Raw genomic sequence first — 13570 nt, forward strand, 5'->3', positions numbered from 1 at the left:
TACAGAACACCAACAGCCCCTGATGACTGAGCCCAACATATGCTGGGCAATGTACAGAACACCAACAGCCCCTGATGACTGAGCCCAACATATGATGGGCAATGTACAGAACACCAACAGCCCCTGATGACTGAGCCCAACATATGATGGGCAATGTACAGAACACCAACAGCCCCTGATGACTGAGCCCAACATATGATGGGCAATGTACAGAACACCAACAGCCCCTGATGACTGAGCCCAACATATGATACATATTGTTTGTGTTTATTTGTTGCATACACATTTTCACAATATCATGAAGGGTGCCAATTCTTCTTAAGTTTACTGTACATACAGATTTATAGACTGTGAGAATACCTATACATACTCCACCGTTATCTAAGTATTGTTAAAATATAATATCATGAGTTTCTTGGCCATACATACACACACACACCACACCACACACACATACAACAATTGCAATTCTCCCAAATGGTGGCCAATTAAATTCTTACACACTTAAACACTAGTTATTAAGTGATGTGGCCACAACAAGCTGTGTTAGATCACTATTCCATAAAAATTATGTGATGGTTATTTTGCTTGATGGCCTTTGTGCCCTGAATGCTGACCTAGGCCCCGTGGCAAACTAGGCGCCCCTATAACATCAAGTGGCCTTGCCCATTAAATCAGAAAATTAGATTACTGCTGTGATGCATGGGAATATATCCCTACTCTGACACATGGGATTGGAACCCTACTCTGAAGCATGGGATTAGATCCCTACTCTGACACATGGGATTGGAACCCTACTCTGACGGATGGGAATATATCCCTACTCTGACACATGGGATTGGAACCCTACTCTGACGCATGGGATTAGATCCCTACTCTGACACATGGGATTACATCCCTACTCGGATACATGGGATTAGATCCCTACTCTGACACATGGGATTGGAACCCTACTCTGACGCATGGGATTAGGGTCCCTGCTCTGACACATGGGATTAGATCCCTACTCTGACACATGGGATTAGGTCCCTGCTCTGTCACATGGGATTAGGTCCCTGCTCTGACACATGGGATTAGGTCCCTGCTCTGTCACATGGGATTAGGTCCCTGCTCTGACGCATGGGATTAGGTCCCTGCTCTGACGCATGGGATTAGGTCCCTGCTCTGTCACATGGGATTAGGTCCCTGCTCTGACGCATGGGATTAGGTCCCTGCTCTGTCACATGGGATTAGGTCCCTGCTCTGACGCATGGGATTAGGTCCCTGCTCTGACACATGGGATTAGGTCCCTGCTCTGTCACATGGGATTAGGTCCCTGCTCTGACACATGGGATTAGGTCCCTGCTCTGACGCATGGGATTAGGTCCCTGCTCTGTCACATGGGATTAGGTCCCTGCTCTGACACATGGGATTAGGTCCCTGCTCTGTCACATGGGATTAGGTCCCTGCTCTGACGCATGGGATTAGATTCCTCCTCTGACACATGGGGTATCTAACATACCCAGGTCCCAAACAATAATTTATGAAATCATGCACTATAACCGTAGCCTACCTTACCTGACCTTGGTCTTGAAACACTGTACCCGGTCCTCTGGCTTTTCCTTACCCCTCCCTATCTTCAATGGTTGAAAAGAAACATCTACCTCCAACTTTTCACAAGTTCAATGAACACAAAATCTGGGATTACAATATCAAATGACCTCCTGAGAATGTGGGTGAAGAGTTGTTAATTTTGACCTAACTCGCCAAGTACAGTGTTCCCTGACTGGTAAGGCATTCTAGATGATTTATTTCCTTTCTTTAACAGGAAATGTTTATCAGAACAGTGTAAACCCCCTAGGGCTGCAAAATAAATACTTTATCTGTTTATAACTAAAACTGACTGAGCATCTGCAGATTCAACAGGCGCTGAATGGAAACATGGCAGTCAACTGAATAACACGTGAAAATATATTACCAAGTTGTTTAATACAGCTTATGGTAGGCAAATAGGTTTGCAAGCCATTGCCTAACTGTACAGTACACACCATATGGCCTGGTATCAAGTGTCATGCTAACTACAAACAATACGCTTGGCGCTTCCCCTTCACTCCAACTCACCCTTACCTTTGTTCCTCTCTTTCTCTCCTCCAAGTCACAGTGACAGCATATTCTCTCCGTTTCAGTTCAGGTTATCCCAAAACAGAATCTCTCCGTTCCTCCATCACTCCCGATCGACATCGCTGGCTAACAAAGTCTATGAGGCATTTTAAAACTTTGAACCCTCACACATGTTGAAATAAGCACCGTCATTTGCATCTCTTTCTTTTTTTCTCCCTCTCTCACTCGCTCTCCCTCTCTCTCTGCCTATCCCCACTTCACCGCGCTGTAGCCAGAATGAATGTGTTTGCATTTTTAATGTTTCTATTATGCCTGTGTCTCGTGGCCGCTGAATAGAGCAGCCGCTAACCGCTCCACTTTCAGAGGCTGACTGCAGCACGAGAGGCAACCGTTGGTAAAGGCGCCAACAGCAGATGGGCAAGACTGACAGGTGAATAGCACGACTGGATAAGGTAAAAGGTGTGGCTGTGTAAAAGGTTGAGAAGGCTACTCTCTCACATAACATGCATTGTTTTTTTGTTTCATACAGTTAGGTCCGGAAATAATTGGACACTGACAAAAGTTTTGTTCTTTTGGCTGTTTACCAAAATTAATTCAAGTTGCCGTTAAATAAAGAATATAGTGCAGTCTCTCAGCTTTGATGTGAGAGTATTCACATCCAAATTGGAGGAATGGTTTAGGAATTACAGCTCTTTAATATGTAGCCCCCTCTTTTTCAAGGGACCAAAAATTAATTGGACAGTTGACTCAAAAGCTGTTTCATGGACAGTTGTGGGCTATTCCTTCATTATTTCTTCATCAATTAAGCAGGTTAAAGGTCGGGTGCATTTAGAAGCCATTGCTGTGAACCCACAACATGCAGTCAAAGGAGCTCTCAATGGATGTGAAACAGGCCATCCTTAGGCTGCAAAAAAAGATATATCAGAGAGATAGCAGGAACATTAGGAGTGGCCAAATCAACAGTTTGGTACATTCTGGGGGAAAAAGAAAGCACTAATAAATGCTGTGCAAGACAACCTGCATGGATGGACACGGATGTAGCCACTTGTGTAGCAATATAAGACTGGCCTAACAAAAATAATTATAAATTACAATAGTGTAGGTACCTGAGGAAACACAATTCTACCATCAAGAGAAGACTACACAAGAGCAAATATAGAGGCTTCCCCACAAAGTGCAAATCATTTATAAGCCTCAAGGATTGAAAGGCCAGATTTTGCCAAAAAACTATCTAAAAATCCCAGCACAGTTCTGGAACAGCATTCTTTGGACAGATGAAGCTAAGATCAACCTGTACCAGAATGATGGGGGGGGAGTATGGAGAAATGGCACAGGATCCGAAGCATACCACATCCTCCGTAAAACACTGTGGAGGCAGTGTGATGGTATGGGCATGCTTCCAATGGCAGTGGGTCACTAGTGTTTATTGATGATGTGACAGAAGACAGAAGCAGACAGATACATTCTGAAGTGCATAGGGATATATTGTCTGCTCAGATTCAGCCAAATTCAGCAAAGTTGATTGGACGACGCTTCACTTTACCGGTGGACAATGACCCAAAACATACTGCAAAAGCAACCCAGTTTTTTAAGGCAAAGAAGTTCTGCAATGGCCGATTCAATAATCTGATCTCAACCCGATGGAGCATGCATTTCAATTGCTGAAGACAAAACTAAAGGCAGAAAAACCCACGAACAAACAACACCTGGAGACTGCTGCAGTAAAGGCCTGGCAAAGCATCACAAAGGAGGAAACACAGCGTTTGGTCTGTGTTCTCCAGAATTCACACAGTCATTGCACTGAAAGCGGGAAACTAACTAAACTAAATTCAGTAATCGTTTGCATTAGCATGGATTATAATTTTTTTACTGAATACTGATGAAACAGCTTTCGGAATTTGGTGACTTCAGACTATCACTAAGCAAACTACTTTCTGTAGCCATCACGCACAGCCTTTGTTATTTGGCAGTGATGTCATCGGTAGCTAGCAAATCCAGTGAAATGCGAAAAACTTGTTCTGGGTTGTTAACAGTTCTTATGTCAAAACAAAAAACACAGATTGAACAGAACTGATCGATAAACATAGGAAGTATCCATTCAGTTGAAAATGATCGACAAATTAAACAATTATTTTGAGGAGTACAACATTAACAGGTTCTTTGAAGAAAAAAACATGCTAGTCTTAGTTGGAATTGTTTTGGAGTATGTTTCCACTTGTAATGCAGCTTTTGTTGATTGGGGCTGACAGTTTCAATGCATGTATTTGGACAATGCTAATAATGTTAATTCCAGGCTGGGCCAGAGTTCAATAATGTGTTGTTGTGAAAAATGACTTGTTGAACAACTTAAAGTGTTATTTCAACCAAATATGAATCTAGGATGAACTATTGCTTAAAGAGAAAAGATTCATTTAGAATATGGGTCTCCAACAGGGCAAAACTGAAACGAATCACTGTCACGGTCTACGTCACCAGCCTGCTAGGCACCACTGTTCAGGAGGTCTACGTCACCAGCCTTCTAGGCACCACTGATCCGGAGGTCTACGTCACCAGCCTTCTAGGCACCACTGATCCAGAGGTCTACGTCACCAGCCTGCTAGGCACCACTGATCAAGAGGTCTACGTCACCAGCCTGCTAGGCACCACTGTTCAGGAGGTCTACGGCACCAGCCTTCTAGGCACCACTGATCCAGAGGTCTACGTCACCAACCTGCTAGGCACCACTGATCCGGAGGTCTACGTCACCAACCTGCTAGGCACCACTGTTCAGGAGGTCTACGGCACCAGCCTTCTAGGCACCACTGTTCAGGAGGTCTACGTCACCAGCCTTATAGGCACCACTGATCCGGAGGTCTACGTCACCAGCCTTCTAGGCACCACTGATCCAGAGGTCTACGTCACCAGCCTGCTAGGCACCACTGATCCAGAGGTCTACGTCACCAACCTGCTAGGCACCACTGATCTGGAGGTCTACGTCACCAACCTGCTAGGCACCACTGTTCAGCAGGTCTACGTCACCAGCCTGCTAGGCACCACTGTTCAGGAGGTCTACGGCACCAGCCTTCTAGGCACCACTGTTCAGGAGGTCTACATCACCAGCCTTATAGGCACCACTGATCCGGAGGTCTACGTCACCAGCCTTCTAGGCACCACTGATCCAGAGGTCTACGTCACCAGCCTGCTAGGCACCACTGATCCAGAGGTCTACGTCACCAGCCTGCTAGGCACCACTGTTCAGGAGGTCTACATCACCAGCCTTATAGGCACCACTGATCCGGAGGTCTACGTCACCAGCCTTCTAGGCACCACTGATCCAGAGGTCTACGTCACCAGCCTGCTAGGCACCACTGATCCAGAGGTCTACGTCACCAGCCTGCTAGGCACCACTGTTCAGGAGGTCTACGGCACCAGCCTTCTAGGCACCACTGATCCGGAGGTCTACGTCACCAACCTGCTAGGCACCACTGTTCAGGAGGTCTACGGCACCAGCCTTCTAGGCACCACTGTTCAGGAGGTCTACGGCACCAGCCTTCTAGGCACCACTGATCCAAAGGTCTACGTCACCAACCTGCTAGGCACCACTGATCCGGAGGTCTACGTCACCAACCTGCTAGGCACCACTGTTCAGCAGGTCTACGTCACCAGCCTGCTAGGCACCACTGTTCAGGAGGTCTACGGCACCAGCCTTCTAGGCACCACTGTTCAGGAGGTCTACGTCACCAGCCTTATAGGCACCACTGATCCGGAGGTCTACGTCACCAGCCTTCTAGGCACCACTGATCCAGAGGTCTACGTCACCAGCCTGCTAGGCACCACTGATCCAGAGGTCTACGTCACCAACCTGCTAGGCACCACTGATCCGGAGGTCTACGTCACCAACCTGCTAGGCACCACTGTTCAGCAGGACTACGTCACCAGCCTGCTAGGCACCACTGTTCAGGAGGTCTACGGCACCAGCCTTCTAGGCACCACTGTTCAGGAGGTCTACGTCACCAGCCTTATAGGCACCACTGATCCGGAGGTCTACGTCACCAGCCTTCTAGGCACCACTGATCCAGAGGTCTACGTCACCAGCCTGCTAGGCACCACTGATCCAGAGGTCTACGTCACCAACCTGCTAGGCACCACTGATCCGGAGGTCTACGTCACCAACCTGCTAGGCACCACTGTTCAGCAGGTCTACGTCACCAGCCTGCTAGGCACCACTGTTCAGGAGGTCTACGGCACCAGCCTTCTAGGCACCACTGTTCAGGAGGTCTACATCACCAGCCTTATAGGCACCACTGATCCGGAGGTCTACGTCACCAGCCTTCTAGGCACCACTGATCCAGAGGTCTACGTCACCAGCCTGCTAGGCACCACTGATCCAGAGGTCTACGGCACCAGCCTTCTAGGCACCACTGATCCGGAGGTCTACGTCACCAACCTGCTAGGCACCACTGTTCAGGAGGTCTACGGCACCAGCCTTCTAGGCACCACTGTTCAGGAGGTCTACGTCACCAGCCTTATAGGCACCACTGTTCAGGAGGTCTACGTCACCAGCCTTCTAGGCACCACTGTTCAGGAGGTCTACGTCACCAGCCTGCTAGGCACCACTGTTCAGGAGGTCTACGTCACCAGCCTTCTAGGCACCACTGATCCAGAGGTCTACGTCACCAGCCTGCTAGGCACCACTGATCCAGAGGTCTACGTCACCAGCCTGCTAGGCACCACTGTTCAGGAGGTCTACGGCACCAGCCTTCTAGGCACCACTGATCCGGAGGTCTACATCACCAACCTGCTAGGCACCACTGTTCAGGAGGTCTACGTCACCAGCCTGCTAGGCACCACTGTTCAGGAGGTCTACGTCACCAGCCTTCTAGGCACCACTGATCCGGAGGTCTACGTCACCAACCTGCTAGGCACCACTGTTCAGCAGGTCTACGTCACCAGCCTGCTAGGCACCACTGTTCAGGAGGTCTACGGCACCAGCCTTCTAGGCACCACTGTTCAGGAGGTCTACGTCACCAGCCTTATAGGCACCACTGTTCAGGAGGTCTACGTCACCAGCCTTCTAGGCACCACTGTTCAGGAGGTCTACGTCACCAGCCTGCTAGGCACCACTGTTCAGGAGGTCTACGGCACCAGCCTTCTAGGCACCACTGTTCAGGAGGTCTACGTCACCAGCCTTATAGGCACCACTGTTCAGGAGGTCTACGTCACCAGCCTTCTAGGCACCACTGTTCAGGAGGTCTACGTCACCAGCCTTCTAGGCACCACTGTTCAGGAGGTCTACGTCACCAGCCTTCTAGGCACCACTGATCCAGAGGTCTACGTCACCAGCCTTCTAGGCACCACTGATCCAGAGTGGCCTAGAGTGTTTCCCCAGGGCTGTGTTGGTTATTATTTCCATGTCACCATGCAGTGAGTACAACTATTCTATGCATATGTGTATTGTATCATTCCCGGGTTCATCCGTGTGTTCTGTTTTGGAGACTTTTCACCTCACTTTACTTTGGCCTTACCCAGTCAGTTTTTTGAGGTGCTTTGAGTTGGGTTATAGAAACCCTTACCACATTTCCTGCATCTGTCTCCACTACCTACAATACTGTGACAAAAACAAGATACTGGAGCTTAAGGCTCTTGATTAATTGCTTGCAAAACACTTCTGAAGGTGGGGTAATGTAATTGTTGCAGTTCGAATTGTCTGTCCCTTGTGATGGTCATTTATGACTGTTAATGATTGGAGGGTCCTTTAGGGGTTCTTCACAATAAAACCATGGGGTATCCCTATAAGTTCTTCCACAAACCTTTTGAATAATACAATTGTTGAATGGTCATCGATATCTTGTATTTTATTTGTAAGTTAATTCAAATTCAACCAAGAAGCTATCATTTATCTGGGAGTATCACACATTCATCCAGTGACGTCATGCATTCAGTGAGGGGTGGTTAGCGCCTGGGTACCATTTTGCTACCAATGCTAAGTGGCATGGGCTATTGGCGATTAAGTCTGAAAACAGGATAAAGAAAAATGGTAAATAGTCTCTAAATAGTTTTCCGTTTGTGAGTTTAGAATTCTGACAATGGAACAATGTAATATATGCCTATTTAGGAAAAGTCATGGATGGAGGATGGAACTTTCAAAATGGCAGTTTTTTTTTTATTACAAAGGGAAACGCCAATTCCCGTAGGCATTTGGCGGTCCTAGTGTTAAATGGTTTCTCATTTGAGGGTAGGTTTTTGATTGGGTATGTTGTTCATATAGTTCTTTGGGTAACAAATTCCCTTTGTCATGTATCTTTGAAGAATTTATAGAGATTCCTCCAGTTTCAAATTAAAGGACACTCCAAGAACCTTATGGATCACATGACTGAGGAGGTGTTTTATATACATAGGGGGCACAAAAAAACAACTGGATATTTTTGTCATGAAGACTCTTTATAGGGCACAGCATACATTATCAATTAAAGTGAAATACAGAACTTACAGTTTTCATTATCAGCATTTGGAGGGGGCACTTTATCCTTTTCTTTTGCTGTTATCTGAAACTTAAATGAAAATCCTGAAGGGAAATAAGAAAGTGATAGTATATAGTATGTACGATACTTACTACAGTAGTAATTAGATTAGTTGAATCTAATCTTAATAAAGTCAATTCAATGCTTTCACATTATAGAATAGAATTCCTTAACTTCAACTTTTAAATGTCCTCCCTTGGCTTTCATTATGCATAGCATTCATAGCTTAGCTCGGACACCACTTTCATCACTTAGCTGTTTTTCCCTCAAAATCACTCCATTACATTTTGTGCCTTCAATAATGGCAATTACCTGTGTCCCATACGAAAGGACTACTCTAGGAATGGCAGAGACAACACTTCTGTAACATTGCCCGAGATTAATGGTTATGAAGTTTTAATACTGTACTAGCTTAATATTTGCTTTCTTTCAGCCTGCTAGCTAAGTTGTTAGAGTGCCCCACTCGATTCAGTCACGGTCAGCGACACATCGCTAGCTAGGTTAACTGACAAAAAACATGAAAGAATAAATTCCATTTGTCGAACGTTAACTGAAGTTGTTCAAGTGACTCCTCCATTAGTTCACACTAGACTAAATTTAGTATCTGCTCCACTTACCAATGTCTTGCTTTCTTTTTTTCCCCATTCTCTTTTTTCTGTTTATTTTTTCTCTTCCAGGTGGATAACTCCTCTCAATTTTCTTTCATTGACTTTCAATTAAAACTTCGAAAATGTTATGTCACAGGAATCATACAGGTTGGACGGGAATGACATGGGGCCCTTTTAGGAAGGTTTCCTACTGAGATGTCATTGCAAATTGCCCATTGGTTGTTTAAGGGGGAGGAGGTTGCGGTGACTGAGATTATTACATTTTGAGACATTGCTGTGGAGTTTGCGTGGCATCGGCCCCAATTGTCAAGCAGCCCACCTTGGCCCAGCGGGAAAAGTTCTGGTGCTCCGGATGGCCAGTCAGTTATACCACCTACCAGTTTCAAGGGGAAGTTTGTTCCATCATTGAGGTGCCAAGATAGAGAACTGTTTTGCCTTGGCTGTACTGGAGCTGCCCACCTGTGTCGGTTGGGTGGCTAAAAGACACTAAGTGGCAGATCGGAGTGTACAGGAAGGGTTGTAGGGTTTAAGCACAGCCTGCAGGTAGGGAGGTGCAGATCCCTTTGCTGCTCCAAAGACAAACACCATGGTCGTGTTACTGCTCCATAGACAAACATCATGGTCCTGTAGTGGATGAGAGCTTCTACATGAAGCCAATGGAGCTTCTGGAGGAGAGAGGTGACATGGGTGAATTTGGGAAGGTTGAACACAAGACAACCTGCAGCGTTCTGGATAAGTTGCAGGGACTTGGTGACACAAGTGGGGAGCCCAGCCAACAGTGTTGCAATAGATCAGACGGAAGATAATAAGTGACTGGGTCAGAACCTGAGCCACTTCCTGTGTAAGGTAGGGTCGTATTTTGTTATAGCATAAATCTACAAAAGTGAGTCATTGCTTTGATGTTGCAGAGAACAACAGGTTCTTGTCGAGTGTCACGCCAAGGTTCTTTGCGCTCTGTGTGGGGACCACTGTGGAGCTGTCACCCGTGATATACAGATCTTGGACCGGGCAGGCATTTCCCAGGAGGAAGAGCAGCTCTGTCTTATCAAGGTTAAGCTTGAGGTGGTGGGATGACATCCAAGCTAAGATGTCTGCCATACATCCAGATATGCATGTGGCAACCTGGGAATCAGAAGGGAGAATGAGAAGAATAGTTGAGTGTCATCGGCGTAGCAATGATATGACAGGCCATATGTGGATATGATAGTGTCAAGTGACCTTGTGTAGAGAGAAAAGAGGAGTGGGCCAAGGACTGATCCCTGGGGTACACCAGTAGTGAGACTGAGTGGCACAGACACAGACCCGCTCCATGTAACCTGGTAGGAGTGGCCTGCCAGGTAGGATACAAACAAAGAGTGGGCAGAACCTGAGACCCCCGAGGAGGATCTGATGGTTCACAGTGTCAAAGGCAATGGAAAAATCAAAGAGGATAAGAACAGAGGAAAGAGAGTTTGCTTTGGCAGTGTGGAGAACCTCGGTAACACAGAGAAGTGGGGTCTTGGTTGAGTGACCTGTCTTGAAACCTGAGTGGTTAGGGTCCAGCAGGACCCAAGTATAGTATCGTACGAGGCAAAGCAAATGCAAACCTTTTTGTTTTCATGGAAAGAACAAGTTCCATGGTTCAAAAACGATTATGGCAAGGGCACATCTACTGCCGTTCATGTTATGCGTTCCAGATGAAAGCCGATAAGGCAGGGTTGTTAATTAATTAAGGGAATGAACAACTACCGAAAACCTGCTCTTAAGTCCCTGCAGCATGTGGGGTGTATTGCGGCCAAACGGGTTGTTGACAATTCTGCATCTGCACCATTGAACATCTGCCTGCTACGAATGAATGAGGTGACTCGTAGTCAAATTGAAAAACGTATTACGACCGATCATCATGTTGTGAAGACCATTCACGGACTACGTCCATGACATAGTCCGTTGAATACGGATAGAGAAACCATACAGACATGACTTGTCGACAGTGTCGTGTTAACTACGCCTGTCTAGCAGTGACACACAAGAAGCAAGTCAACCAACTAGTGCCAAGTACTCTATTGAGCCATTTTTATGTAACCATAAATATATTACCTCTATTATTTTATTTTCAAGCTATTATGTCACATCAAATAAGCAAGAATCTTCATGGAAATTTGATTTTGATATTTATAGTAGGTAATATTTTGATAAAAATGTATTAAAAAGTAATGATTGCATCATATTTATGTAAACAGCAATTGCTTGTATCAGCTCTCTTGTCTCATATCACATGCAAATCTGTGGTATAAATCAATATTCTGATTATATGATATTTACATACTATATATCTGTAAAATACAATTATGTTCTTTTTTTTATTATTAAGTTTGGGCCAGTTAAAATACGCTAAGGACAGTGAGAAAAAAAGTTAGCGATGGACTCTGGGATACCGATCTGTAGTTTTGGACATCAGAGTGATTAAGAGTTGGTTCCTTGAAGAGGAGGATGGACATGAGCTGACTTGAAGTCAGAGGGACCACAGACAGTGGACAGGGAGGAGATGATGAGGAAATGAACGTAAAAGGTCTACAGAGATGGTCTGGAGAAGGCAGGAAGGGATGGGGTCAGGATGACAGGTTGCCAGACACCCAGACATCACTAGATGCAGGACTTCATCTAAAGAGATGGGAGAGAAAGATTGCAAAGAGTTTCCAGGGGTGAGAGGTAGGGATGCGCCGATACCCAATTTTTTACGAGTACTTATATTTGGAGTTCATCTTCAGTCTGGCTTGCAATTGCTCCATTCTTATGACTTTTCTAAGTAGTAAGATACTAGTAGGCCTATTTCAGGCTAATAAGCTATTAAAACGGACAGTGGTAAAAGCCATACAGTTCATAGATGCTATATGTGGTGGAAGTAAGCTTCATAAGAAATGTTAGTCAGTTTAACACAATGCCTAGTGGTGTCTAGCTAAATATTCAAACTTGGTGTGACAAAATGATCTAATGTTGAGACGCAGTTTTATGACAAGTTAGTGTCCCCCAATCGGTCCCAATACTGGCAATACTGAAAGAGGCCAATGCCATCAGGGCCAGTTGCCATGAAAGGGTGCACATGGTCTGCAACAATGTTCAGGTAGGTGGTATGTGTCAAAGTAACATCCACATGAATGGTAGGACCCAAGGTTTGCATCCTGGTGCCATGTGTACTCCAGGTAAGCAACGCACACACTCCCAGGCAACCACGTGTTGTAAAAGAAAATATGATTCATCAGACCAGGCCACTTCTTCCATTGCTCTGTGGTCCAGTTCTTAGCCTCACATGGCCATTGTAGGCGCTTTCGACAGTGGACAGGGTTCAGCATGGGCACCCTGACTGGTCTGTGGCTACACAGCCCCATACACAACAAATGGCAATGCACAGCATGTTCTGACATGTTTCTATTAGTACCAGTATTAACTAGTTCAGCAATTTTAACTACAGTAGCTTGTCTTTTGGATCGGACCACATGGGCCAGCCTCCACTCCCCACGTGCATCAATGTCCCTGTTGCCGGTTCACTTTTCCTTCCTTGGACCACTTTTGATAGGTATGGACCACTGCAGACTGGGAACACTCCACAAGGGCTGCAGTTTTGGAGATGCTCTGACCCAGCCGTCTAGCCATCACAATTTGGCCCTTGTGAAAGTCGCTCAGATCCTTTCACTTGCCCATTTTTCCTGCTTCTAACACATCAATTTTGAGGACAGAATGTTCACTTGCTGCCTAATATATCCCACCCACTGACAGGTGCCATGATAACGAGATTATCAGTGTTATTCACTTCACCTGTCAGTGGTCATAATGTTATGGCTAGTGATGGCCATTCGAAGCTTCATTACCGTTCTTCTAGCAGCAGGATATAATGCTAGCAGCGCTAACTGAGATTTTTTTTTTCAAAATAAAAGCCATAAATTAAATATATAATGCAATATAGTTAATGATCTAGTCAATGCATTTTATGTTCATGTCCGTTCCAAAGTTGTTGCCTTGTAAATTTCCATGATGGCTTTTATTTTAAAAAAGAAAACCTGAGTGCTGCCAGCATAATATCCTGCTGCTAAAATAACGCTAATGAAGCCTTGTATGGCCATCACTAGTTATGGCTGGTCAGTGTATAGCATTAATACGCAATTGGGAGCAGCTAGAGACCAGGATGACAAACTGACAATTCCTCCCTTGCATACTACAGCATACACTAAGAAAACTGCAAAGAAGCAAAATAGTTAAACTAAAGCTTAAGCGTGTTTTGGCACAATTTTTGGGGGAAATATCAATACACCTATATCTTACCTAGATGGCCGGAGTTACTTTGTTACCATTGGTAATCATGAGTCTGATAGGGTGGCTATGTCATGC

At 45.5% G+C, this 13570-nt stretch overlaps 1 protein-coding gene across 1 annotated transcript in view; it reads right to left on the minus strand.

The window, feature by feature from the left end:
* myo15aa (myosin XVAa) overlaps window positions 1-2164 on the minus strand; it is a 144575-nt gene extending 142411 nt beyond the window's left edge. The window contains exon 1 of the mRNA XM_034295162.1: window positions 2107-2164. The gene's annotated coding sequence lies outside the window, so the exon portion shown is untranslated. The remainder of the gene's footprint in view (window positions 1-2106) is intronic.
* Between the last annotated feature and the right edge of the window lie 11406 nt (window positions 2165-13570).

Source organism: Esox lucius, chromosome 11, assembly GCF_011004845.1.
Source record: "Esox lucius isolate fEsoLuc1 chromosome 11, fEsoLuc1.pri, whole genome shotgun sequence".
NCBI classification, from domain to species: Eukaryota; Metazoa; Chordata; class Actinopteri; order Esociformes; family Esocidae; genus Esox; species Esox lucius.